The sequence below is a fragment of the Tamandua tetradactyla genome, chromosome 24, assembly GCF_023851605.1.
Source record: "Tamandua tetradactyla isolate mTamTet1 chromosome 24, mTamTet1.pri, whole genome shotgun sequence".
Lineage (NCBI taxonomy): Eukaryota > Metazoa > Chordata > Mammalia > Pilosa > Myrmecophagidae > Tamandua > Tamandua tetradactyla.
The window spans coordinates 1,373,798-1,399,953 of record NC_135350.1 but is presented as its reverse complement, the minus strand read 5'-3'; the positions used below and the strand labels follow the sequence as shown (position 1 = coordinate 1,399,953).

At 40.5% G+C, this 26,156-nt stretch overlaps 1 long non-coding RNA gene across 2 annotated transcripts in view; it reads left to right on the top strand.

Moving 5' to 3' along the window:
• The window catches only part of LOC143667991 (uncharacterized), a 172,573-nt gene that overhangs the window by 119,011 nt on the left and 27,406 nt on the right, over positions 1-26,156 (top strand). For both annotated transcript variants that reach the window (XR_013168219.1, XR_013168218.1), the window contains exon 2: positions 2,031-2,166. This is a non-coding gene — a long non-coding RNA (uncharacterized LOC143667991). The remainder of the gene's footprint in view (positions 1-2,030; positions 2,167-26,156) is intronic.

Here is a 26,156-nt window from a genome sequence, read left to right as displayed (position 1 = left end):
GCCTTAAGCAAGGGTGGTGGGGGTGGCTATGGCTAGCCTTTAACAGGGAATGGGCCATTTTTGCAAGTCCAGAGGATTCAGAGGATCTGGGATGTCAAGGTTTTTGGGTGAATAGACCCAGATGCCCCCCTTCCAAGTCTGAAGTCCCCACTACTTCCTAACCAGGACCCTGACTTTGGCACAGTAGACTTGTCTGGGCTATTGAACTCAACATTCTCTGGAGCCCTGCTGTTCTTACAATTAAGTCCTGGGTCCAATCTTCAGCTTTTTCTGTCCTTGATGATCTCATTCTATTATGGCCAAGGAGGTCCACAGATTTTCACACTTAACCTTAAATTGGTGATCACAGCTCAGCCTTTCATTATCTTCCTCCAATATATCAAGAGTATTCAGCAACAGACTTTGGATTCTCTTGTCCTTTTAATTACTACTCTCTTCAGTCCTTCAAAGGGCTGAGATTTTGCATCAACCATGCTTTTTTCCTACTAGTATCCCATCCCATTTCACTCCCAGTGAGAATTTTAAACAACTGCCCTTCTACTTAATGCTGGTGCCCTACCTACCACCAATGAAAGGGTTGGCATTGCCAGCAGGCCTGCCAGTGATGCAGATTCAAAATCCCTTTTTAGAGTCTGTTCTCTCAGACCACTCCTGGAACTAATTGTGATAAGCTTTGTTCGCCGTGAAGCAGACTCTGACTTGGAGAACTGTGTGCTCTGGACTTGTGAACAATTGCTGTCAAGGAGAGAAAGAAACAAGTTTGGGCAGAGGGAGAAGTTGCTGTGCAAAGTCGCAGCAACAAAAGGCCTCAGCCAATTCCATATGGAACTCTGGAGCTAGGATGACCCTTCAGAGGTGCTCCCAGTTGAGGAACGGTGGCTGACTTTATGGACCATTCACCAACTATTCCTGGGTGTGAGCTGCTCCAGGGCCAGCGACATAACTTCAGGACAAGCAGCGCCTTTAGGCTAAGGGCAAGGTCTGGGGAAGGAGTCAGCTGAGATTCATCAGCAGGCAGCACTGACAGCAGCTGAGAATCCTTACTGAAGGGGCTCTTGGCCTTGCACTGCTAGTACTCACTGTAACATCATGCTATACCCTTTCCTGTATGCTACCTCCTTTTCCCACCAAAATGGATGACACTCTAAATATGTTTAGCAACGGTTCTTCACATCCTCCACACCCAAACTTAATATTTTGTGCACATTTTCCCATGTATAGGAACTATATTTCAAATGGTAATTTTTAATTTCCAGTACCCTAAGTAGCAAGATTTATATTTCAAGCAATTTATCCTCTGGCTGTTTATATATTATTTTCTTTTTGAGACAAAATTCTGCCTTCCTCATTTACAAAGGTTATGAAGTAAACTCTGAAGGCCTACCCCATTGGGGTGTTCTCTTCCATTAACTTCTTTAACCTCCTGTTCTCTGCAAGACCCCACAGGTGGATGGCCTGAGAGAGTTTGTGCATTTAGGGGTGTGTGTGTGCGTGTGTATGTGTGGGTGTGGGTGTGTACAGAATGGTTGACTGTGAATACACTGATGTCTAGAGACCTCTAAGGAGGTACCATGGAGGGTTTCTTATCGTCTTAGCTTTGCCCCAGACTGAACCTCCAGCAGTTTAGAAAAGGGTATGTCTCCCAAAAGTAATTGGATCCCTACTCTACTCTACCCTAGACCTGCCCTGATCATAGCCTGATGGAGAATTTATTTCCTAATTCCTTAAATTTAGTGTGTGCCTACAGTTTTTCTTTTTTATTGGAAAATCTTCATGCACATATAGTGTATACGTGGTATACAATCAATGGCTCACAATATCATCATTGTGTATTCACCACCATGATCATTTTTAGTATATTTGCATCAATCTAGAAACAGAAATAAAAGGCAAAAAGAAAAAATTCATGTAGCCCATACCCATTACCCCTCCCTCTCATTGCCCACTACTGTTTCAATCTACCTATATATTTTTTTACTGTTTATCCCTCCATTATTTCTTTATTTATTATCCTTATTTTTTTTTTACAGATCTGTCCATAAACTGGATGAAAAGAGCATCAGACACAAGGTTTTCAGAGTTACACAGTCGCATTGTAAAAGCTATATAAGTTGTACAGTCATCTTTAAGAATCAAGGCTACTGGAACACAACTCAACAGTGTCAGGTACTTCCCTCAAGCCACACCATAAACTAAGAAAGGATATCTGTGCATAAGAATAACCTCCAGGGTAACCTCTCGACTCTGTTTGAAATCTCTCAGCCACTGACACTTTATTTTGTCCCTTCTCTTTCTTCTCCTTTTTGGTCAAGAAGGCTTTCTCAGTTCTGTGATGCTGGCTCCTGGCTCATCATAGGAATTCTGCCCCACACTGCCAGGCAGATTTACAGCCCTGGGAGTCATGACCCACGTAGGGGGAAGGGCAATGAGTTCACCTGCAGAATTGGCTTAAAGAGAGAGAGGCCACATCTGAGCAGCAAAGAGGTTCTCTGGGGTGATTCTTAGGCCTAATTGTAAGTAGGCTAGCCTGTCTGTTGCAAGGATGTTTCATAGGGGTAAACCCCAACATCAAGGGCTCAGCCTATTGACTTGGCTGTCCCCACTGCTTGTGAGAATATCAAAAATTCTCCATATGGGGAAGTTGAATATTTCCTCCTTTCTCCCCAGTTTTCCAATGGGACTTTGCAAATACTTCTTTATTCGCCACCAAAATTACTCTGGGATCTATGGGAGCATCATATTAACCTGAAAAACCAAAAAGATCTCCTACCCTATTCAAGGTCCCATGTACCTATGGTGTTCAGCTACATTGACCATACAAGGTAAATTATGTAATGTCCTACCCAAAGTACAAATTTTGTACCAAATAAACATCTCTCCCTTTGGTCTCACACAGAAGTTGAAGTTTTAAATTATGGACGATATCATCCTTTACCCAGTCTTCTGATATACTTTAGCTGATCCAGATCAGCTTCCTTTATATCACTAGTTGAAGTCTGATCCCTTTTTCAATTTTTTAAACAATTCTTGTAAGGGGTAATGGTGATTTTCATAGCTTCAGAATTCTAATTCTGAGTCTCAGGTGTCACATAAATACCTGAAGTTTCTGAGGAAGACCAGTTTATACAAATGGCTCAGGATTTCAGAATTTAGAAATAACAGATGCATCTCCTGAATATATGTGACATAAGAGTTTACAATCTAGGATCCTTTACAATAAGCCCCAACCTGATAACCAATGTGCTTAACTTGAATTCTCCAAGTTTGTATATTATAGTTGGTCTATATAAGTGAGTCATGATAGTTTTTGTCTTGCTGGATTTTTTTGACATTTCATTAAACATACTGTCCTTAAGTTTCATTCACCTGGTTGCATGACCAACTACTGCATTCCTTCTGCTGCTGCTCAGTAGTCCCTTGTATGTATACAGCACAGTTCCACCTTCCATTCCTCAGTTTTTGTACCCTTAGGCCACCTCCATCCATAGTGAATCCCGAACACTACAATAAACACCAGTGTGCCAATGTCCATTCATGTCCCCACACTCAGTTCCTCCAGATATATAATAATAAAAGAAGTTGCAGGCTCATATGGCAACCCTATCATAAGCCTCCTGTGGAACCACCACACAGCTCTCCAAGGGGCTGCACCGCTCAGTTTCCCTACCAACAGTGAATAGGTACATCTCTTACAGTTTTTTAAAATGCAATTTTACTGAGGTATATTCAACATAATTGATCCAAAGTATACAATTAATTGCGATAGTATCACCTTACAGTTGTTCACTCATCACCACAATCAATTTTAGAGCTGTTTTATTACTCCAAAAAAAAAAAAGCAAGGCAAATAAAAAAGAAAGCTCAAAGTAACTTCCCTCTTCTCCTCCATATATATATATATTTTTTTTTTTTGCATGGGCAGGCAGCGGGAATCTCCATCATGGCAGGTGAGAATTCAGCCACTGAGCCAACGTAGCATGTTATTTTTTAGCGGTTTTATTCACACATCACACCATCTATTCTAAGTGTACAATCAATGGCTCTTGGTATAATCACATAGCTATGCATTCACCACTACAGTTAATATGAGGACATCCTCATTTCTCCTGAAGAAAAAAATCCCCCATTCCTTTAATCCCCTTATTATTGACATTTAGCTTTTGTATAGTGCTTTTGTTACAATTAATGTAAGACTATTACAATGTTACTGTTAACTATAGACCTTAGTTTATATCAATCACATTTTTTCCCATATACAACCCTCTTATTAGCACTTTGTTATAGTGACACACATTTGTTCTAGTTCATGTAAGAATTTTCTTACATTTATGCAATTAACCACCATCATTGTCCACTCTAGATTTATACAACCCCAGTTTTTATCCTCTAGCTCTCCTTCCGGTGACATACGTAACTCTAGCCTTCCTCTTTCAGTCACACTCATCCTCAGCCTTGTTACTTACTTACAGTACGGTGCCATCCATTTCCGAACCTTTACCAGCAACCCTTACTGAGCATTCTGTACTTCCTTAAACATGGACTGCTCAGTCTGCGCCCTCCTTCTATCCCCTGATAACTAGTACTTTCAACTTTAACTTTCAGAGTTTGTGCCTTATGGTTAGTTCATGTTAGTAAGACTATACAATGTCTGTCCTTTCATTTCTGCCTTACTTGGCTCAACATAATGTCCTCAAGTTTAAATCACTTTGTTGCTTTCCTCACAACTTCATTCCCTTCTGCAGCTGCCCAATATTCCATTGTATGTATATATCACAGTTCTCCCTTCGGCTCTTCAGTCGCTAGACCCTTGGGCCACCTCCATCCATCGGCAGTCATGAATAATGCTGCCATATACATTGGTGTGCAAATGGCTATTAGTGTCACTGTCCCTAAACTTTTTAATATTTTACGTATCCCTGCCAAAATTATATTCAGGTTTTTTTGAAAATGTATTTTTTCCTTTTCATTAACAAGATGGATTCTATTGTATTTGTTCATGGCTTTTCCTACCAATTTCATTCCTTTTATTCTTTTTTTTCTTTAACTTTTCTTCATTGTATAGTATAACATATATACAAAGCAAAGAAATAAAAAGGCAATAGTTTTCAAAGTACTCTTCAACAAGTAGTTACAAGACAGTTCCCCAAGTTTGTCATGGACTACCACACAATTCTCTCATATTTCTCTTTTGAGCTGCTCCAGAATGTAGGAGGCTACAGGTCTTAAATATTTTTTTATCATCACAATCGATTTTTCCCCTTCTTTTTTTTTGTGAAAAATAACATATATACAAAAAAGCTACAAATTTCAAAGCATAGCACCACAATTAGTTGTAGAACATGTTTCAGAGGGTTACAATTTCACAATTTTAGGTTTTTACTTCTAGCTGTTCTAAAATACTGGAGACTAAATGAGGTATCAATTTAATGATTCAGCATTCATATTCATTTTTAAAAGTCTTATCTTGCGGGAGTCCTGCGTATCAGGTCTCCCGCCTGGGGTCTTCTTTCCAGCGGTGTGGGGGGGGAAACGTGCCGGTTTCCCTGGGGGCTCGGAGGTGTGGAGGGCCCACGAGACAAAAGACAACTTGCCGGGACTGGCGGAGCGGGCAAGGTAGGGCACCAGAACGTTTATTAGAGGAAGTACAATAGCTTATATACAGAGGTTTGGGAGGGTGGAGTTAGGGGCGAGAATTCAGATGGGGTTTGCTGATTGGCTGTGGGGTAATTATGACCTTATTAGGCCGCTAGAGAGGGAGCTTGAGGGGGGGGGGAGTTGCTGAGAGCGGGAGGAGGAGTGGGTGTAGTTTTTTGGGGCCGCGAAAACAAAAGGGGGGTGGAGATGAGGGATAGGACGTCTCAGATGTTGCTAGGCAGGGGCCTTAGAGAGCAAGGCTAAAATTGCATGTGGCAATTCCTCCTTTTTTGTTTTTAAAGAAAGCAGTTAGAGATGCAAAGGTAAAGGAGGAGAGGGAAAATTTTTAAAGATTTTTAAATTGAGAGGGTATAGGAAATGGGTAGAAGTGAAGGGGCCACCGTGGACGTAGGTAGTTGGCGCCCCGGGGGCACAGCGAAGGGCAGTACGAACCCATACTCGTGGCCTCCCCCCTTTGGTCAATGCTGCAGACATTTAAACCTTAGGGTGGGCTACACTGGCTAACCAAACCTGGGCTTGGTGGTGTTCCTTTGCATTAGTGGAGGAGTTTTGAAGAGTGAGTGCAGAGAGGGCGAGCAGTTGGGTTTGCTTTCGGGTGTTGGAGATTCGCTTGCAGATGCATTTGAGCACTAGGAGGAAGATAAGGAGGATTAGGAGGAGAATTTCGTAAAAGATTAAGTTGGAGGGTTGGAGAAGCGAGGCGAATTTGCGTGCGAGGTCAGAGAGAATAGAAGCATTGATTTTTGGAACGATAGTTTTTTGTAGGGTGAGAATGTTGGAGTGGAGCTTGTCTTTTTAAGTGTAGAGGATTGCAAGGGAGATTGAGATCGCAGGAGTGATGGTGTAATTGGGGAAAGAAGGGGCTGTCGGGAGTGATGAATAAGACACCCGGGGGGTTTTGGATGGCAGTCCAGAGTTCTATGGCTCGTCCAGTGGAGGCAAGAGAGAGCATGATTATTAGGAGTTGGACGAGGGTAGGGGAGGTCCGAGGGCAGGTTTGGCGGGCCCTCGCATATAGCTGCGGGAGTGGTTCAGGCATCTTTTGGCTTCCGGTTGCGCGTAGGTCGGCTGCATTTGGATAGGCTATGGCAGGATTCGTTGAAGCGCTGAAAGAGAGAAGAGAAATATTTTTCTCAGGGAGAGACTTCTACCCTGGAGAGATTATTGTTAGAAGCGGATAGTGGGAGCTATTGAGGGCTTTATGGGCTGGTGGAAGCTTCGATGTGACCGGCTTCCAGCTGCTTTAAGATGAGGGCTTTGCTCGGCCCCACAGGACTTGGCCGATTGTGGTTAGGTAGACGGAAGACTTTTTCTGGGGCTGGCTAGGGGGAGGGTTAGCTGTTGGACACTCCTCTACGAAGTGGCCCGTATTGCCACACCTGAAACAGCCTGAGGTGAGAGACATGGCGGTGGCAAGGGCTTGGGCCAGGGAGGAGGTTTGGAAGTCAATATTATTGCAAGCTAGCATCCAGTCATGTATTTACTTTTCTTTTACTGGGATGATTGCTTGTTTACAAGCGGGGTTTGTTCCCTCGAAAATGAGCTCTTTGGCGAGTGCTAGCTGGGCTTGCTTGCCTGCAACTTTTCGCTGGCAGGTTTCGATAACTCGCGAGACGAAGGAGGCGAAATCTTCCTCCCAGCCTTGAGTGAGTTTAGCAAACTTTTCGGGCTTAGAGACTGAGCAGGTGCGGAAGGCTTGTAGAGCTACCTCCCTTAATTGGAGCCAGAAGCCGGGTGGGGCCTGCGCGTAATGCGCGGGGAGGGTGAAGGGGCCTGTTCGGGTGAAGGCCTCGGCCGGGAAGGGAACGCCGGAGGCATGGTTTGAAATAACTCGTTTTTCTGCTTCTGAGTGAAAATGAGCCTTCCAGTCAACGAATTGACCAGGGCTGAGGATGGCTCGCGCTAGGGAGAGCCAGTCAAAGGGAGTACACAACTGTTGGGATATTTCTTCAAGCAGATGAGTGGCATAAGGGCTGTTAAGGCCATCCTCCTTGACTGCCTTGCGAAGGCGCTTAACCCCGTCGGCATCAAGCGGGTACCAAGGGAGAGAGCATTGGGGAGAGGGTTGAAGATTCATCGGGAAACAAGAGACAGGTTGCGGGGGCAGGGAGATGGGCTGTGGAGACATGGGCAGTGCGTGGGCGAAGGGGTTGGTAGGGTTAAGAGGCTTAGGGTGAAGGCTCCACGCCGAGTTGGGGGGGGTTTCCCAGGGGTTAGTGGTGCCCGCGGCCTGCGCGGGCAGCGCCCACGGGGATGGGCTTGTGGGTGGGGCGGTAGTAGAAGATGGCGGACAGGGCGGGGCGAAAGTATAAAATGGCTGCCGGGGGTTTTCTCCAGTGAGGGCGGGGGGGGGGGGGAGCACTTCCGGTCTTTGTTAGTTGAAGAAAGAGGAAGTGACTCGCTAGATGGCGGGAGGGAGGGGTAGAGGCAGTTCCTGTTTTTGGCTGAAGAAGAAGGAGGAAGTTCGCCATCTTTGGGGGGGGATCGAGTTCAAGTGCATTATTTAGCTGCTGGAATAGGGGCTCGGTATCAGAATATGAGCCCTCGTGAGAGTCCTCTGTTTGAGAGGATTGTTGTTGAAATAGGGCCTCTCGTGGGGGGGTATAAATTGGGGGCCGTGAGCCTTGAACCTGAGGCGCTTGGCGTGCCATGAGGCGGTTACCCATATTTGAAGGGCAGTAAAAATGGATTTAAGAACAGCAGAGAGTGAAGGAGAAATTTGTTGGGGCAGTTGCCGACTGCAGGGGCCCTTACCTGTCGAGCGTGGCGAACGGGGCTGGAGAGGAGACGAGTAAGAGGTCCCTGTTTGGGCACCAACTGCGGGAGTCCTGCGTATCGGGTCTCCCGCCTGGGGTCTTCTTTCCAGCGGTGTGTGGGGGGAAACGTGCTGGTTTCCCCGGGGGCTCAGAGGTGTGGAGGGCGCGCGAGACAAAAGACAACTCGCGGGGACTGGCGGAGCTGGCAAGGCGTGCGCACCAGAACGTTTATTAGAGGAAGTACAATAGCTTATATACAGAGGTTTGGGAGGGCGGAGTTAGGGGCGAGAATTCAGATGGGGTTTGCTGATTGGCTGCGGGGTAATTATGACCTTATTAGGCCGCTAGAGAGGGAGCTTGGGGGCTGGGGGGAGTTGCTGAGAGCGGGAGGAGGAGTGGGTGTAGTTTTTGGGGCTGCGAAAACAAAAGGGGGGTGGAGATGAGGGATAGGACGTCTCAGATGTTGCTAGGCAGGGGCCTTAGAGAGCGAGGCTAAAATTGCATGTGGCATTATCTTCTATGTAAAACTCCACCATCACCTTTGATCTTTCCATCCCTCTCTTTAGGGGTTTTGGGCTATGGCCATTCTAAATTTTTTATAATGGAAGGGTCTGTCACTAATATGGAGTAGGGAGATGGAACTATCTGATGTTCTGGAGAGGCTGGGCTAGATTCAGAACATATCTGAACCAGGGACCCATCTGAAGTCGTAGGTTTCTGGAAAGTTACTCTAGTGCTTGTGAACTAGTTCACTGCTTGGGAACCCTTGTGAAATCTTATATGTTGCCCTAGGTATTCTTTAGAATTGGCTGGAATGGTCCTGGTTGGGGTTGGCAGTTTATAATAGGTAGCAAAGTCAAACTAAAGCTTGTTTAAGAGCAACCTCCAGAGTAGCCTCTAGACTCTATATGAACTCTCTCTACCACTTATACTTTATTGGCTACACTTCTTTTCCCCCTTTTGGTCAGGATGGAATTGTTGATCCCAAGGTACCAGGTCTGAATTCATCCCTGGGAGTCATCTCCCATCCTGACAGGGAGACTTTCACCCTTGGATATCATGTCCCATGTAGGGGGAAGGGCAATGACTTCACTTGCAGAGTTGGCCTTAGAGAGACTGGGGCCAGATCTGAGCAACAACAGAGGTCCTCCAGAAGTAACTCTTAGGTGTGACTATAGGTAGTCTAAGCTTCTGTGCTACCTACGTAAACTTCACAAGAGTAAGTCTCCTGATCGAAGATATGGCCTACTGATTTGAGTGTCTCTAAAGTTTGACACAGTATCAGGGGATTCCCTGATGGTAAGGATTAATAGTTCCATATTTTTCTCCCATCCTTCAGGGGACTTTGCCAATACTTTTTGATTATCTGCTTAATATACTCTAGAATGTATCCAGGCATTACAATAATCTATACAGGATTAAAGGACCTCTTTCTTATTCTGTGTGCCCTGTGTTTTAATTATTCAAATGAGCTATACAGATAGGTGGAGTTAGATTATGCACTACAGAAAATTTCAATTCCAGACCAAATAAACCTTTCTCCCATTGATCTCAAAGAGTATGTGTGGTTCTAAAATATAGACACCATCTTCCTTACCCCTAGGTTCTGAATTGCTTTAACCCCAACCTGTTTGGCTTCATTCTTATCTCTAAATATCAGGTTATATATACAAAACAGCCTCTCAAAATCCAGAAATAATAATCACCACTTTGGATTTAATGTGTCTGCTTTAAAAGCTTACAATCTAGGCTACTGTTTTCTTACAAGCATTGTCTAAAGTTGACCATACCATTCTTGTTATTTTGTTTCTGGCCTATTTTGTCTCACCAAATGTCCCACAAGTTCATTCACATCATTGCATGCCTCACAACTTTGCTCCTTTGTGTAGCAGCACAACCTTCGTTCATAAGTATACACCATCGTTCACCATTCTACTTCTCCATCACTGCATCATGTAGAGGGTCTAAAGTCCACAGTCCATCAACATTCTCAATTTTAGATCATTTCATTGTTCCCAAGAGGAAGAAAACCAATAAACACATACTCTCCAAATAGGAAATCTAAACCTCCTCTTAACTCTACTCCCTCCCCCCATAATTTACCTCTGCTGTTGCTGTGGTAGTGCTGATGTTTCCTTTTTGAACATAGCTCATAGCATACTATAGCAGTTTTCCCCCTGTATCTTGTACTTAAGTAGTCTTTATATAAGAATCATGTCTTTGAAGTATTTCTTGAAGAACTAATTCATATTTCTAGTGTTAACCAGTGGGGCACATAGGTTTATACAATCCCTTTCAATCTTGTTCATCTTCCATATAATAATATTACTTATAGACCCATTAGAGAACCACCTTCACTCCTATCTATTCCCTTACTTTGGAGTTCAACCTTATTGGGTAACAGTTCACCCATCTTTAACTTCGATGTATCTCTAAGTCCCCTATATTCTGTATTATAAGCCTCTGATTATACCTTTATTCTGGTCATAAAAGTGGACTCATACAGTATCTATCCTGTGTATCTGACTTATTTCACTCAGCTTTATGTCCTCAAGCTTTATCCATCTTGCCATGTGCTTCAGGACATCATTTTGTCTTACTGCTATATAATATTCTATAATATATATATATATATATACCACATTTTGTTGATCACTCATCTGTTGATGGGCATTCAGTTGGTTTCCATCTTTTGCTGATTGTGAATAGTGCTGCTATGAACATTGGTGTGCAAATGTCTGTTTGTGTCATTACTTTCAGTTCTTCTGGGTATATATCAAGTACTGCTATTGCTGGGTCATACGGGAACTCAATCTTTAGTTTCCTAAGGAACTGTCAAACAGTCTTCCATAGTGGCTGCACCATTATACATTCCCACCAGGAGTGCATAAGTGTCCCAGTTTCTCCACATCCTCTCCAACATTTATAGTTTCCTGATTGTTTAATAGCAGCCATTCTTATAAGTGTGAGGTGGTATCTCATTGTAGTCTTGGTCTGATTTCCCTTATAGACAATGAAAATAAGCATCTCTTCATGTACTTTTGCGCCATTTGTACTTGCTCTTCAGCAAAATGCTTATTCATATCTTTAGCCCATTTTATAATTGGGTTGTTTGTTCTTTTGTTGTTGAGTTGTATGATTTCTTTGTATATACAGGAAATCAAAGCTTTGTCTGATATGTGATTTCCAAACATTTTCTCCCATTGAGTTGGCTGCTTCTTCACCTTTTTGACAAAGTCTTTTGAGGTGCAGAAGCATTTGATTTTGAAGAGTTCCCATTTATCTATTTCTTCTTTTGTTGCTTGTGCTTTGGATGTAAAGTTTAGGAAGCTGCATCCTACTCCTATGTCTTGAAGATGTTTCCCTACATTTTCTTCTAGAAGCTTTATGGTGCTAGTCCTTATATTTAGGTGTTTGATCCGCTTTGAGTTAATTTTTGTGTAGGGTGTAACGTAGGGGTCCTCCTTAATTCTCCTGGCTATTGATATCCAATTATTCCATGCCCAATTACTGAAAAGACTATTTTGTCCTAGTTCAGAGGATTTGGGGGCCTTGTCAAAAATCAGTTGACCATAGATTTGGTGGTCTATTTCTGCACCTTTGATTTGATTCCATTGATCAATGCTTCTATCTTTGTGCCAGTACCATGCTATTTTGAGCACTGTGGCTTTATAATAGGTTTTAAAGTCAGGGAGTGTTAATCCTCCCACTTTGTTCTTCTTTTTTAGGAGGCTTTTAGTTATTTGGGGTCTCCTTCCTTCCAGATGAATTTGGTAGTTAGCTTTTCCAAATCTTCAAAGTAGGTTGTTGGAATTTTGATTGATACTGAGTTTGAATCTGTAGATCAGTTTTGGGAGAATTGACATCCTAACTATTTTTAACCTCCCTGTCCATGAGCAGGGAATGTCTTTCCACCTATTTAGATTTCGTTTGATTTCTTTTAGCAATGTTATGTAGTTTTCTGTATACAAATCCTTTACATTCCTAGTTAAGTTCATTCTTAAGTACTTGATTCTTTTAGTTCCTATTTTGAATGGATTTTTTAACTTAACTGACTCCTCTGCTAGGTCATTGCTTGTGCATAGAAATGTGACTGATTTTTGCCATTAATTTTTTATCTTGCCACCTTTCTGAATTTGTTTATTAGCTCAAGTAACTTTGTTGTAGATTTCTCAGGATCTTCCAAGTAGAGTATCATATCATCTGCAAATAATGAGAGTTTTACTTTTTCCTTTCCAATTTGGATACATTTTATTTCTTTGTCCTGCCTGATTGCTCTAGCTAGAACTTCTAGTACAATGTTGAATAGTAGTGATGACAGTGGGCATCCTTGTCTTGTGCCTGCTCTTAGGATTAAAACTTTGTCTCTCTCTGATGAGTATGATGCTTTTGGTTTTTCATATATTCCCTTTATCATATTGAGGTAGTTACCTTTGATTCCTATTTTTTGGAGTATTTTAATCAGAAAAGGATGCTAAATTGTCAAATGCTTTTTCAGCATCAATCGAGATATTGATGTGATTTTTCTGTTTGATTTATTAATGTGCTGTATTACATTAATTGATTTTCTTGTGTTGACCTCTCCTTGCATTCCTGGTATAAACCCCACTTGGTTATTGTGTATAATTCTTTTGATGTGTTGTTGGATTCAATTTGCTAATATTTTACTGAGAATTTTTGCATCTATGTTCATCAGGGAGATTGGAATGTAGTTTTCCTTTCTTATAGCATCTTTACCCCTTCTTGGTATTAAAATGATATTAGCTTCATAAAATGAGTTAGGTAGAGTTCCTTTTCTTCAATGTTTCAGAAAAGTTTGAGCAGGATTGGTGCTAGTTCTTTTTGGAATGCTTGATAAAATTTCCCTGTGAAGCCATCCGGTCCTGGGCTTTTCTTTGTAGGAAGATTTTTGATGACTGATTGAAACTCTTTACTTGTGATTGGTTTGTTGAGGTCTTCTGTTTCTTCCTGAGTCAGTGTAGTTTGTTTATGTGTCTCCAAGAATTTGTCCATTTCATCCAAGTTGTCTAGTTTGTTGGTGTATAGTTGTTCATAGTATCCTCTTGTGATTTATTTTATTTTTGGGGGTCTGCGGTAATGCATCCCTTCTCATTTCTGTTATTGTTTATTTGCATCCTCTCTTTTTTCCTTTATCAGTCTTACTAGTGGCCCATCAATTTTATTTATTTTTTTCAAAGAACCAACTTTTGGTTTTGTTGATTCTTTCTATTGTTCTTTTGTTCTCCCATTCATTATTTCTGCTTTAATCTTTGTTATTTCTCTTCTTCTATTTGCTTTGGGGTTAGTTTCCTATTCTTTCTTGATTTCCTCCAGGTGTCCCTTTAAGTTCTCGATTTTTGCTCTTTCTTAGGCTTTTTTTTTTGCGCATGTACAGGCACCAGGAATCAAACCCAGGTCTCCAGCATGGCAGGCGAGAACTCTGTCTGTTGAGCCATCATGGCCTGCCCTTTCTTGTTTTATAACATAGCCATTTAGGGCAATAAATTTCCCTCTCAGCACAGCCTTTACTTCATCCTATACATTCTGGTAAGTTGTATTCTCATTTTCATTCATCTCCAGATAGCTACTGATTACTCTAGCAATTTCTTCTTTGACCCACTGGTTGTTTAAGAGTGTGTTATTAATCTCCGTATAGTTGTGAATGTTCTCATATTTTTGGTGGGTTTTGAGATCCAGTTTCATCACATTGTGATCAGGGAAACTGCTTTGAATAATTTCAATGTTTTAAAATTTATGGAGACCTGTCTTGTGCCTCTGTACATGATCTATCCTGGAGAATGTTCCATGAGCTCTAGAGAGGTATGTGTATCCTTTTTTGCTTTGGGGTACAATAACCTATATATGTCTGTTAGATCTAATTCATTTATCAAGTTATTTAACTTCTCTATTTCCTGGTTGATCTTCTGCCTGCTGGTTGTACCTATAAGAGAGAGTGGTGTACTGAAGTCTCTTACTATTATTGTTGAAACATCTTTCACTCCCTTCAGTTTTGCCTATATCTTTCTCATGTGCTTTGGAGCTCCTTGATGGGGAGCATAAATATTTATGATTGCTATAGCTTCTTGGCGAATTGACCCTTTAATTAGTTTATAGTGTCCTTCTTTGTCTCTTATGATGTCTTTGCATCCAAAGTCTATTTTGTCTGATATTAGTATAGCTACTCCTGCTTTCTTTTGGTTACAACTTGCATGGAAAATCTCTTTCCATCCTTTCATTTTCAATCTATTTGTATCCTTGAATCTAGGCGGAGTCTCTTGTAAGCAGCATATAATTGGATTATGTTTTTTAATCCACTCTGCCAGTCTGTATCTTTAAATTGGTAAGTTCAGTCCATTAATATTCAAAGTTATTACTGAAATGGTGTTTCTTGATTCCACTATCTTTTTCATTTTATTTTTCAGATCTATATATTCTTTTCCCCTTTCTCTTTGTATTCTTTAAATTACCCTTAGAGGCACTCTTCAATTCTGTGCCCTCCTCCAGACCTCCCTCTCCTGTCTTTTTTTTCAACTGGCAGAACTCTGTTTAGTATTTCTTGCAGGGCCAGTCACTTGTTGACAAATTCTTTCAGAACTCCTTTGTCTGTGAAAGCTTTAATCTCCCCCTCAGTTTTGAAGGATAATTTGGATGGGTACAGAATTCTTGGCTGGAAGTCTTTTTCTTTCAGTATCTTAAATACATACCACTGCCTACTCACCTCCAGAGTGCTAGTTGAGTAGTCTGAACTCAGTGTTATTTGGTTTCCCTTGTATGTAGTAGATTGTTTTTCTCTTGTTACTTTCAGGATTTTCTGCTTCTTTTCAACATTTGCAGACTATTTAGTATGTGCCTTGGGGAAGACCTATTTGGACTTATTCTGTTTGGAGTTCTTTGGGTTTCTTTGACTTTTATATTTATGTATGCTATGAATGTTGAGAAGTTTTCCCCCATTATATCCTCAACTACTCTTCCTAGCCCTTTATGCTTCTCTTCTCCTTCTGGAACACCAATGATTCTTATATTTGTGCACATTCTTATGACTATCATTTCCATGAGTTCAAATTCATTTTTTTCCATCTTTTTTTTTTTTTTCTATTTGCTGTTTTGGGTCTTCAAAGTCAAATATCCTGTCCTCTAAATCACTTATTCATTCTTTTGTCTCTTCAAATATGGTGTTGTGTGCCTCTATGTTTTTATTTAGTCAATAGAGTCTTTAATCTCTGTGATATTCAGCATTTTTTAATTTATTCTTTCAAATTCCTCTTTATGCTCTTCTACTCTCTTCTTGATCTCCTTTGTGTCATTTACTATCCCACTTGTTTTATTAAGTAAAGTTGCATGAACATCTTTGATTAGTTGTTCCAATGTCTGTGTCTCCTCTGGTGTTTTTATTTGGTCATTAGGCAGGGCTATATCTGTCTGCACTGTGATTTGCTTAGTGATCTTCTGCTGTCTTTGTGCCATGTAATTATCTTGATTGATTTACTGTGGAAGTTGATTTCTTTCAATAATCTAAGTCCTTGTATTTGCAGGATGGTTGTATAGCAGGGAGCAGGTCACAGGGTGGGTCACTCTGTGCGGTGATTTGTTTCAGGGTAGGTATAGGTGCAGTTTGGGGATGTTATGCTGATGCTTGTGAATGTGGGTGTCTAGTGGGCAGGGAGGTTGTAGTGGTGTGGCTGCATTGGTCTGGGGTGGGGATGTAACTCTGGTGTGCACATGCTTAAGTCATGGGGCCCTTTCGTGCACACATAAAACTGTGGCTACAGGTTGGCTTTATGCCTTTGTGGATTGGGGGCAGATGTTACCTGTATGTGCAGGTTGGCACTTTCTCAGAGTCTCAGAGCTGGGAAGTGAGGCTGAGGGTCATGCACATGTGCAGTTCTAGGACTGCTGTAAAGTGTGGTTCCTAGAGTTGAATGATGTGATTGGAGGCCTGTGTGTATGAGTAGGCCTGGGAGTGCCATAAAGGATGCGCAGAGCTCAGGGTGGGAGGAGTGAGGCTGTGCAACACTATGGGCAGGGGGCAGGGTCAGCCTAGGTATGGGGGCTAGTGTCCACAGCTGTTAAGCATTGACAACAACATGCAGGGTACTGAGGGGAAGGCAGTGCTCGGAGGGGTTCAGGAAAGGTGGGTTGGGCTGCACTTGGGGTGGGGGTTTGGGGCAGGTACGTGCACTGGGGGCTGGTGGGGTGGGGATGCCTATAGCATGGGGAATGGGAGAGGGTGATGGGGTGCAGGTGTGTAGGGTGTGGTGTGTCACCCATCACGGGGCTGCACTGGTGAGGGTACGCACCCAAGGAGCTTGGCCTGGCTTACTTCCTAGTCCTGTGTTCCTCTCTGTGCACTCCTGTGTGTTCCATGCCTCCACACCAGGCCCCAGCTTTCTGCCTCTCAGTTCATCAACCTCTGCAACCCAGGCTGCCACATGTGGTGCAGAAGGCTCTCCCAGGTCAGCTGCACTCTGGAATTGCCCTCCTGTCCCTTCTCTAACTTTTCTGTGGAGCAGGACTAATCTCGAGCTGCTCTATTTGACCATCTTCCAGGACATCCATTCCTTTTATTCTTTAAAATAATTCTGTAATCATTAGGTCTGGCTTCTTATATAGATGGTTAGGGGAATGATCTTTATTCCTCTTTTAGATTTTCTATGTTGTCATATTGTTCTGTAAAATGTAGTAGTTTAAAGCAGAGGGTTGGAGAACATATCTTATTGAAAATATAATAAAAATTTTTTAGTTGATTGCGTGACATTGGGTAAGTTACTTAACCTCTTCAGGGTTTATCATGTTTAAAGCAAACATAATCATGCATACATCAGAAAGTTATCATGATTCAAAAATATATGAAATGCCTGACTCATTAGAATATGCCCTGATTATTATTTCTGGCTATAAACCAAGCCTCAGAGTGTGTAATCAAATGTGATTTCTATTTATGTCAGAGCACTTCTCCGTTTTCAGAGTGTTGGCTAGACCATAAGAGACAGAAAAGTCATACTTTTGAATTTTTGTTTGGCCAGTGACTTTTGACAGATTGCTTATGGTCAGAGTGTAATATGCTATGCTCTGTACTCTACACATATGCATGTGTATTACCTGCAGACATGTTTCCAGACTGAAGGGGAAGATGATGGGTCTGAAAGAAATATTTCTTGATATGTGTTGGAATAAAGCTGCAGGAATTTGTAGACTGAAGAGTCATTTTCAGGAGCGACAAAGCAGTAGCAGTGGGTACCACAGTGCACATGATCGGACTCAGGGGCAAGGGCTTTCTCCCTGGGATGGAGCAACTCAAGGGCCAATTTGAGACCCCCTCTTGGGAGCTTCCACAGAGAGAAACAGACCATTAAAATGGGGCCCAGAAATCAAGATGCAGACAGAAACAAGACCACTGCAGCAATTTATATACAAGGAGCCACTTTTTAAAAAGTTTATTTTTATTGACAAATCTTCACTCACATACTTTCCATTCATGGTGTACAATTAATGGTTCACAATATCATCACATAGTTGATATTCATCACCATGATCATTTTTTTAGAACATTTTTATCACTCCAGAAAAAAAAAAATAAAGGAAAAAAGAAAAAGCTCATACATTCCCTACCCATTACCCCTCCCTCTCATTGACCACCAGTATTTTCACTTGCCCCATTTATTTTACCCCATATCCCCCCTATTATTTATTTATTTTTTACCCTTATTTTTTTACTCATCTCTCCATACCTTGGATAAAAGTGACATCAGACATAATGTTTTCATAATCACACAGTCACGTTGTAAAAGTTATATCTTTATACAATTGTCTTCAAGAATCAAGGGGTAAAATAAATTGGGTAGATGGAAATACTAGTGGTCAATGAGAGGCAGGGGAAAGGGGTAAGGGATGTATGCAGTTTTTCTTTTATTTCTTTTTCTGGAGTGATGCAAGTGTTCTGAAAAATGATCATGGCAATGAATACACAACTATGTGATGATATTGTGAGCCATTAATTGTACACCATGAATGGAATATATGTGAATGAAGATTTTCAATAAAAATATATTTTAAAAAAAGAAGAATCAAGGCTACTGGAACATAGTTCAACATTTTTAGGTATTTCCCTCCCACCACTTGCAAGGGGCTACTTTTGCTTCTTGGTTCAGATGGAAAATGTCGAAACAGAAAGCTCCTAGTGTTTTGTGGAATCCCTTCCAGAATGTTCTTATTGTTCTCCTCCTTTCCTGATTACATCAACATAGGTTCATCTCAGAAAAATTAGAATATATAGATAAGTAAAACTAACTACAAGAAAGACACGAACATTTTTCTCCACTCTGAGACAACCATTGTTAACACCTTAATGTTCATTCTATTGCCTCTGTTTCATTTTGTTAAAGCTGCCAGAATACAGTGTGCAGGAAATGGGTTGGATTTTTCAATAGGGATTTACTAGGTTACAGATTTACAGTTCTAAGCCCATGAAAATGTCCAAGTTAAGACATCAAGAGGAAGACACCTCTGAGGAAAGGCTGCTAGCATCTTCGGTTCCTCAGTCACATGGAAAGGCAACAGCAGCGTCTGCTGGGGCTCCCCTCCTGGGTGCTGGTCTCAATGGCTCCTCCCTCAGCTCATGTGTGGCCTTTGCTTGTTTCTCCCAGGGACTCTTTTTTTTTTTTTTCTTCTCTAAGCTCTCTGGGCTTTTACTGTCTTTTATCCTCTTCACAAAGGACTCCAGTAAATGTCACCCACCAATAGGATGGGTAACAACTCAACTGAAATAGCCTAATCAAAAAGACCCACCCATAATAGTTCTGCCCTCACAGAAATGGATAAAATGGACATGATCTTTTCTAGGGGGCATAACAGAGTCACACCAGCATAACCTCCTTTTTATTATATATACATAATATTTATATTCACTTATAAAATGTAAATTAAAAAGTTATGTTTATATATAAAGTTTTATAGTCTGCTTGTTTTTCTTTATCACTTAACAAAATCTTCATTTCAGTAGAAGTATTTCCACATGCTTTTAAAAAATATCTGGATAGAGGTATTAAGCCAAGAAGGTGGCTTAGTGAGGTGTGGGATTTAGTTCACAGAAGCTAGTATATTTACTAGGAACAGTACAGAACAACTGCTGGGGCCACGTCGTGACTGGACACACAGTGTACCCAAGTCTGGACAAGCTGGACTGGCTGCAAGCCCACCCAGAATTGTGAGTGCCCCAATCCACGACCGTTGGTGTCCCTCCCCTACAGGCTGCTTCCCAGAGGGGAAAGGAAAGGACTTTATTAGCAGAAGGGGCTGATTGCAACCAAGCTCCAATTGTGAAATTAATTAAGAAATACTGACTACTAAAAATAGGTCCCCAGCTCAGCTGAAACTCAAGTAAAAGTTGAGGTTGCTGGTTTTTGCCCCAGTGCAGAGGGGGTAGGGCTGATGGAAAAAGAATAAAAGAAAAAAAAAACTCAGAGGATTTTTGGATTGGACAGCATAAAAAATTTGAAATATTTCCTTCTGGGCCCTGAAGGAATGGAGGGGGCACATAGGACCTAGAGATACACAAAGCAACATACCAACTTAAGCTCTTGATTGGCAAACCCATGGAACAGGGGCCCTGCTCTGAAAAGGATTTTCTTTTCTTTTTTGTGGCTGTTTTTCTACAGCTTGACTGCTCTTTGGATAGAGCTTCAGGGCTACTCAGGCTCCAATTGCCCCAGACATGGGCAGAATTAAGCTTGTTTGACTGTTTGGAACCTGTGCCTTCCCCAGGAGAGGGATGGGGCCCAGCTCAGGTGGAATCCCTTCCCCAAGGAATTCAGACCCCAGAGCCTGGAAAACTGAAGAGATGAAAGCCAGCCTACAACCTCTCCTCTGTCTCAACCATGTCCCCAGCAGGGAGAGTCTGCTGAAGTTAAAGGTACCACATGACCTTAGGCTGGTGGGACCTGCAGGCAGACAAGCACCACATACCAGGCAGGATAGGAAAAACACAGAGTCCACAGGCTTCATGGAAAATCTTTCAACCCACTGGGTCTCATCCTCAAGGAAAAATTGATGCAGGTGACTCTCTCCTCCTGAGAGGAGGCCACTTTGGTCTGGAAAAATCTGGCTGGGGTCTACAAAGTCGACCCTCTTTAGGGAAAAAAAAGCACCATACAGGCAAGGCAAGAAAAAAGAAAATAGGAACTGAAAAATTCTGAATTGTTACACAAAACCTAAGCTAGAGGTCTAAAATAAACTGAACTGAGTGCCAAAGAACAGATAGACAACAAAGTCATCCAGCAAGAAAATCCTATGTAAAAAAAGTGAAAACAGTCTCCAAAGTAAACTAATAAAGGAAATTAAATGCCTAGGTGTCAGCAAAAAAACTAATCATACCAGGAAAATTGAAGCTATGGCCCAAAGGAACAAACCAACAATTCAAATGAGATACAGGAGTTGAAACAATTAATTCAGAATGTTCAAGCAGACATGGAAATCCTCATCAAAAATCAAAACAATCAATTGAAGAAGGATATAAAGAAGTCAAGGAATGAAGAAAAAGAAGAAATTGGAAGTCTGAAAAAACAAGCCACAGAACTTATGGGAATGAAAGGCACAGTAGAAGAGATGAAAAAAACAATGGAAACCTACAATGGTAGATTTCAAGAGGCAGAAGATAGGATTAGTGAACTGGAGGACAAACATCTGAATTCTGACAAGCAAAAGAAAATATAGGGAAAAGAATGGGAAAATGTGAGCAGGGACTCAGGGAACTAAATGACAACATGAAGCGCACAAATGTACATGCTGTAGGTGTCCCAGAAGGAAAACAGAAGGGAAAAAGAGGAGAAAAACTAATGGAGGAAATTATCACTGAAAAATTTCCAACTCTTATGAAAGACTTAAAATTACAGATCCAAGAAGTGCAGCATACCCCAAACAGAATAGATGCAAATAGACATACTCCAAGACACTTACTAGTCAGAATGTCAGATGTCAAAGAAAATGAGATAATCTTGAAAGCAGCAAGACAAAAACAATCCATCATGTACAAGGAATGCCCAATAAGACCATATGTAGATTTCTCAGCAGAAACCATGGAAGTGAGAAGACAGTGGCATGATATATTTAAGATACTAAAAGAGAAAAACTTCCAACCAAGAATTCTACTTCCAGCAAAATTGTCCTTCATAATGAGGAGCTCTGCAAGAAATACTAAAGAGACCACTAGAGACAGATAGGAAAAGACAGGAGAAAGAGGTGTAGAGAAGAGTGTATAAATGAGGCTTATCAGTAAAGGTAAAAAAGAAGAAAAATTAGATATGGCTTACAAAATCCAAAAAGCAAAATGGTAGAAGAAAGTACTACCTGTACAGTAATAACACTAAATGTTAATGGATTAAACTCCGCAATCAAAAGACATATACTGGCAGAATGGATTAAAAACAAGACCCATCTATATGCTGTCTACAAGAGACACATCTTAGACCCAAGGATAAACATAGGTTGAAAGTGAAAGGTTGGGAAAAGATATTTCATGCAAATAACAATCAGAAAAGCGCAAGAGTAGCTATACTAATATCCAACAAATTAGAGCCCAAGTGAAAAGGCAAAAGAGACAAAGAAGGACACTATGTATTAATAAAAGGAACAACTCAATAAGAAGACATAACAGTCATAAATATCTATGCACTGAGTCAGAGTACTCCAAAATACATGAAGCAAACACTGAAAAGAGAAAGACACATCTACCATAACAGTTGAATATTTCAATTCCCCACTCTCATCAATGGACAGAACCCATCTAGACAGAGGAAACATAAAGAAACAGGACATTTGAATAATAAAATGAATGAGCTAGACTTAGACATTTATAGAACAGTATACTCCACAACAGCAGGATACACCTTTTTCTCAAGTGCTCATGGATCATTCTCAAGGATAGATCATATGCTGTGTCACAAAGCAAGTCTCAATAAATTTAAAAAGATTCAAATCATACAAAACATTTTCTCAGATCATAAAGGAATGAAGTTGGAAATCAACAATAGGCGGAGGGCCAGAAAATTCACAAATATATGGAAGCTCAACAACACATTCTTAAACAACCAGTGGGTCAAGGAAGAAATTACAAAAGAAATCAGTAAATATCTCGAGGCAAATGAAAATGAAAACACAACATATCAAAATTTATGGGATGCAGCAAAAGCAGTGCTGAGAGGGAAATTTATTGCCCTTAATGCCTATATCAAAAAAGAAGACAGCAAAAATCGAGGAATTAACTGCTCACTTGGAAGAACTGGAGAAAGAAGAGTAAACTAACCCTAAAGCAACCAAAGGGAAAGAAATAATGAAGATTAGAGTAGAAATAAATGAAATTGAGAACACGCAAACAATCAAGAAAATTAACGAAGCTAGAAATTGGTTCTATGAGAAAATCAATATGATTGATGGACCCTTAGCAAGGTTGACAAAAAGAAGAGAGAGGATGCAAGTAAATAAAGTCAGAAATGAAAGAGGAAACATAACCACTGATCCCACAGAAATTAAGGAGATAATGAGAGGATACTATGAACAATTTTATGCTAATAAACTATACAATGTAGATGAAATGGACAACTTCCTAGAAGGCACGAACAACCAACATTGACTTGAGAAGAAATAGATGACCTCAACAAGCCAATCACAAGTAAAAAAATTGAATTAGTCATTAAGAAGCTCCCAGAAAAGAAAAGTCCAGGACCAGATGACTTCACATGTGAATTCCACCAAACATTCAAGAAAGAATTAGTACCAATCCTACTCAAAATCTTCAAAAAAAAATAGAAGAGGAGGGAAGGCTACCTAACTCATTCTATGAAGCCAACATCACCCTCGCACCAAAGCCAGACAAAGATATTACAAGAAAAGAAAATTACAGACCAATCTCTCTAATGAATATAGATGCAAAAACCCTCAACAAAATTCTTGCAAATTGAATCCAGCAGTACATTAAAAGAATTATACACTATGAAAAAGTAGAATTCATTCCAAGTATGCAAGGATGGCTCAACGTAAGAAAATGAATTAATGTAATACACCATATCAACAAATAAAAGCAAGAAAAACACACATGATCACCTCAACTGATGCGGAAAGGCTTTTGACAAAATTCAACATCCTTTCTTGTTAAAAAAAGAAAGGATAGGAATAGAGAGGAACTTCCTCAATATGATAAAGGGAATGTATGAAAAACCCATAGTTTCATATAACATCATCCTCAATGGAGAAAAACGGAAAACTTTCCCCTAAGATCAGGAACAAAACAAGGACGTCCACTATTACCATGGTTATTCACCATTGCATTGGAGGTTCTAGCCAGAGCAATTAGACAAGAAAAAGAAATACAAGGCATCAAAATTGGAAATGAAGAAGTAAAACTCTCACTGTTTGCAGCTGATATGAAACTATATGTTGAACCCCCCCCCAAAATCCACAATAAAACTACTAGAGCTAATAAATGAGTACAGCATAGTGGCTGGTTACAAGATCAACACTCAAAAATTTGTAGGGTTTCTATACACTAGTAATGAAGAATCTGAAGGGAAAATAAAGAAAAAAATTCAATTTACTATTACAACCAAAAGAATAAAATATTTATGAATAAATTTAACTAAGGATACAAAAGACCTAAATGAAGAAAACTACAAGAAATTGCTAAAAGAAATCACAGAAGACCTAAATAAATGGAAGGGCATACTGTGTTCATGGATTGGAAGACTAAATATAGTTAAGATGTCAATTCTACCTAAATTGATTTATAGATTCAATGCAATAGCATTTAAAATCCCCAAAAATTTCTTTTCAGAAATAGTAAAACCAATAACCAAATTTATCTGGAGGGGTGGGGTGCCCCGAATAGTTAAAAATATCCTGAGAAAGAAAAATGAAGTCAGAGATCTCATACTACCTGACTTTAAGGCATATGATGAAGCTACAGTGGTGAAAACAGCATGGTACTGGCATAAAGACAGATATACTGACCAGTGGAATCGAACAGAGTGTTCAGATATAGACCCTCTCATCTATGGACAATTGACTTTTGATACGGCTGTCAGGCCAACTCACCTGGGACAGAACAGTCTCTTCAATAAATGGTGCCTAGAGGACTGGATATCCACATGCTGTGGTATATACATACAATGGAATATTATAGCTGTAAGACAGAATAAAGTTATGAAGTATGTAACAACATGGATGGACCTTAAGGACATTACGCTGAATGAGATTAGCCAGAAACAAAAGGACAAATACTGTATGGTCTCATGATGTGAACTAACATTTGTGAATGAACTTTCAGTTAAGAACAGGAACCATCAGGAGATAGAAATAAGGTAGATATCAGATAATTGGAGTGGAAGGGATACAGATTGTGCAACAGGACTGATTGTAAAAATTCAGAAATGGATAGCACAGTACCACCTAACTGTAAAACAATAATGTCAGTACACTGAATGAAGCTGAATGTGAGAATGAGGGAGGGAGGAGGGCTGGGCGCACAAATGAAATCAGAAGGAAAGATAGATGATAAAGACTGAGATGTATAACTAGGAATGCCCAGAGTATATAATGATAGTGGCTAAATGTACAAATTTAACACACGAGGAAGAACAAAGGAATGTCAATACTGCAGGGTGTTGAAAATAGATGGTAATTCATATTTTAAAACTTTAACTTATGAATGAGACTAAAGCAAAAAAGTTTATTTGGTACAAAATTTATATTTTGACTAGTGCATTTCCTAATATAATTTATGTGGACAGTTTAATTGAACACCATAAGTACATGGAGCCTTGAGTAGGGCATGAGATTTTGTAGGTTTGTCCAGAGTGATGCCCTGATAAATCCCACAGTGATTTGAACAGTGAATGAAAAAGTATTTGCAAAGTTCCCTTGGAGGAATGGAGAGAAAGGGGAAAATTTTTTAAAATGCACATCTGTATCCCCTTGGGAGACATTCCTATAGCAGATTTGTTAGGGAAATGGCCAGAGTAAGATCAGCTCTCACACAGAGGTGGGTGAGTGTTCCTACCTCTAGAACATGGCAGAGCGCCCTGGGTGGCAGACAAATGCTCTCCCATTACGTTTAAAATTGCTTACTCTGCCCTGGCAAGAAATACGTTGGGTTAGTACTGCCCAAGCACCCTCTTCTTTATCTGGTAGGACTGGGTTAGATCATGGGGTTGTGTTTGCAAATAGCTTGTAAAAAAGAATGATATATTTATAATTAACAAATATAAACAAGGCATTCTATAATAGTTAAATAAACTCCCAGTGGGGAATTTATATATATATATATATTCCAAGAAAAAAGCAGTCTGTTTCTTTAAGAGGTTAGTTTGACTTTGAAAATGGGGGGAAAGAAAAACTTCAAGGAACATTTGACACAGGTTATCAAAAATAAATGATTAACTGGCTGCAATATCCTTGATGGTTATGACAATGTTGTATATAAAGCTGGCTCAGGGCAAGCAGCACTTAGAAGATTATGCTGAAACAAGCAGATTGCTTATAAGTGCTGTTTAGTTAACTTTGCAATAAAATGCTCACTTCAGCCCTCTCTTTTCCTCTCTCACATAAGAGATAACAAAAACATTGGTGACAGATTTTTGTTTAACTGAAAGGTATGGAAGTAATAGAGAGGAGGAAATTGGTGCATACACCGTCACAATAAGGGTTATCTGTGAGAAAAATGCCTGATTCAGCTGTCTTTGATCTCCAACCCCTTCTTAG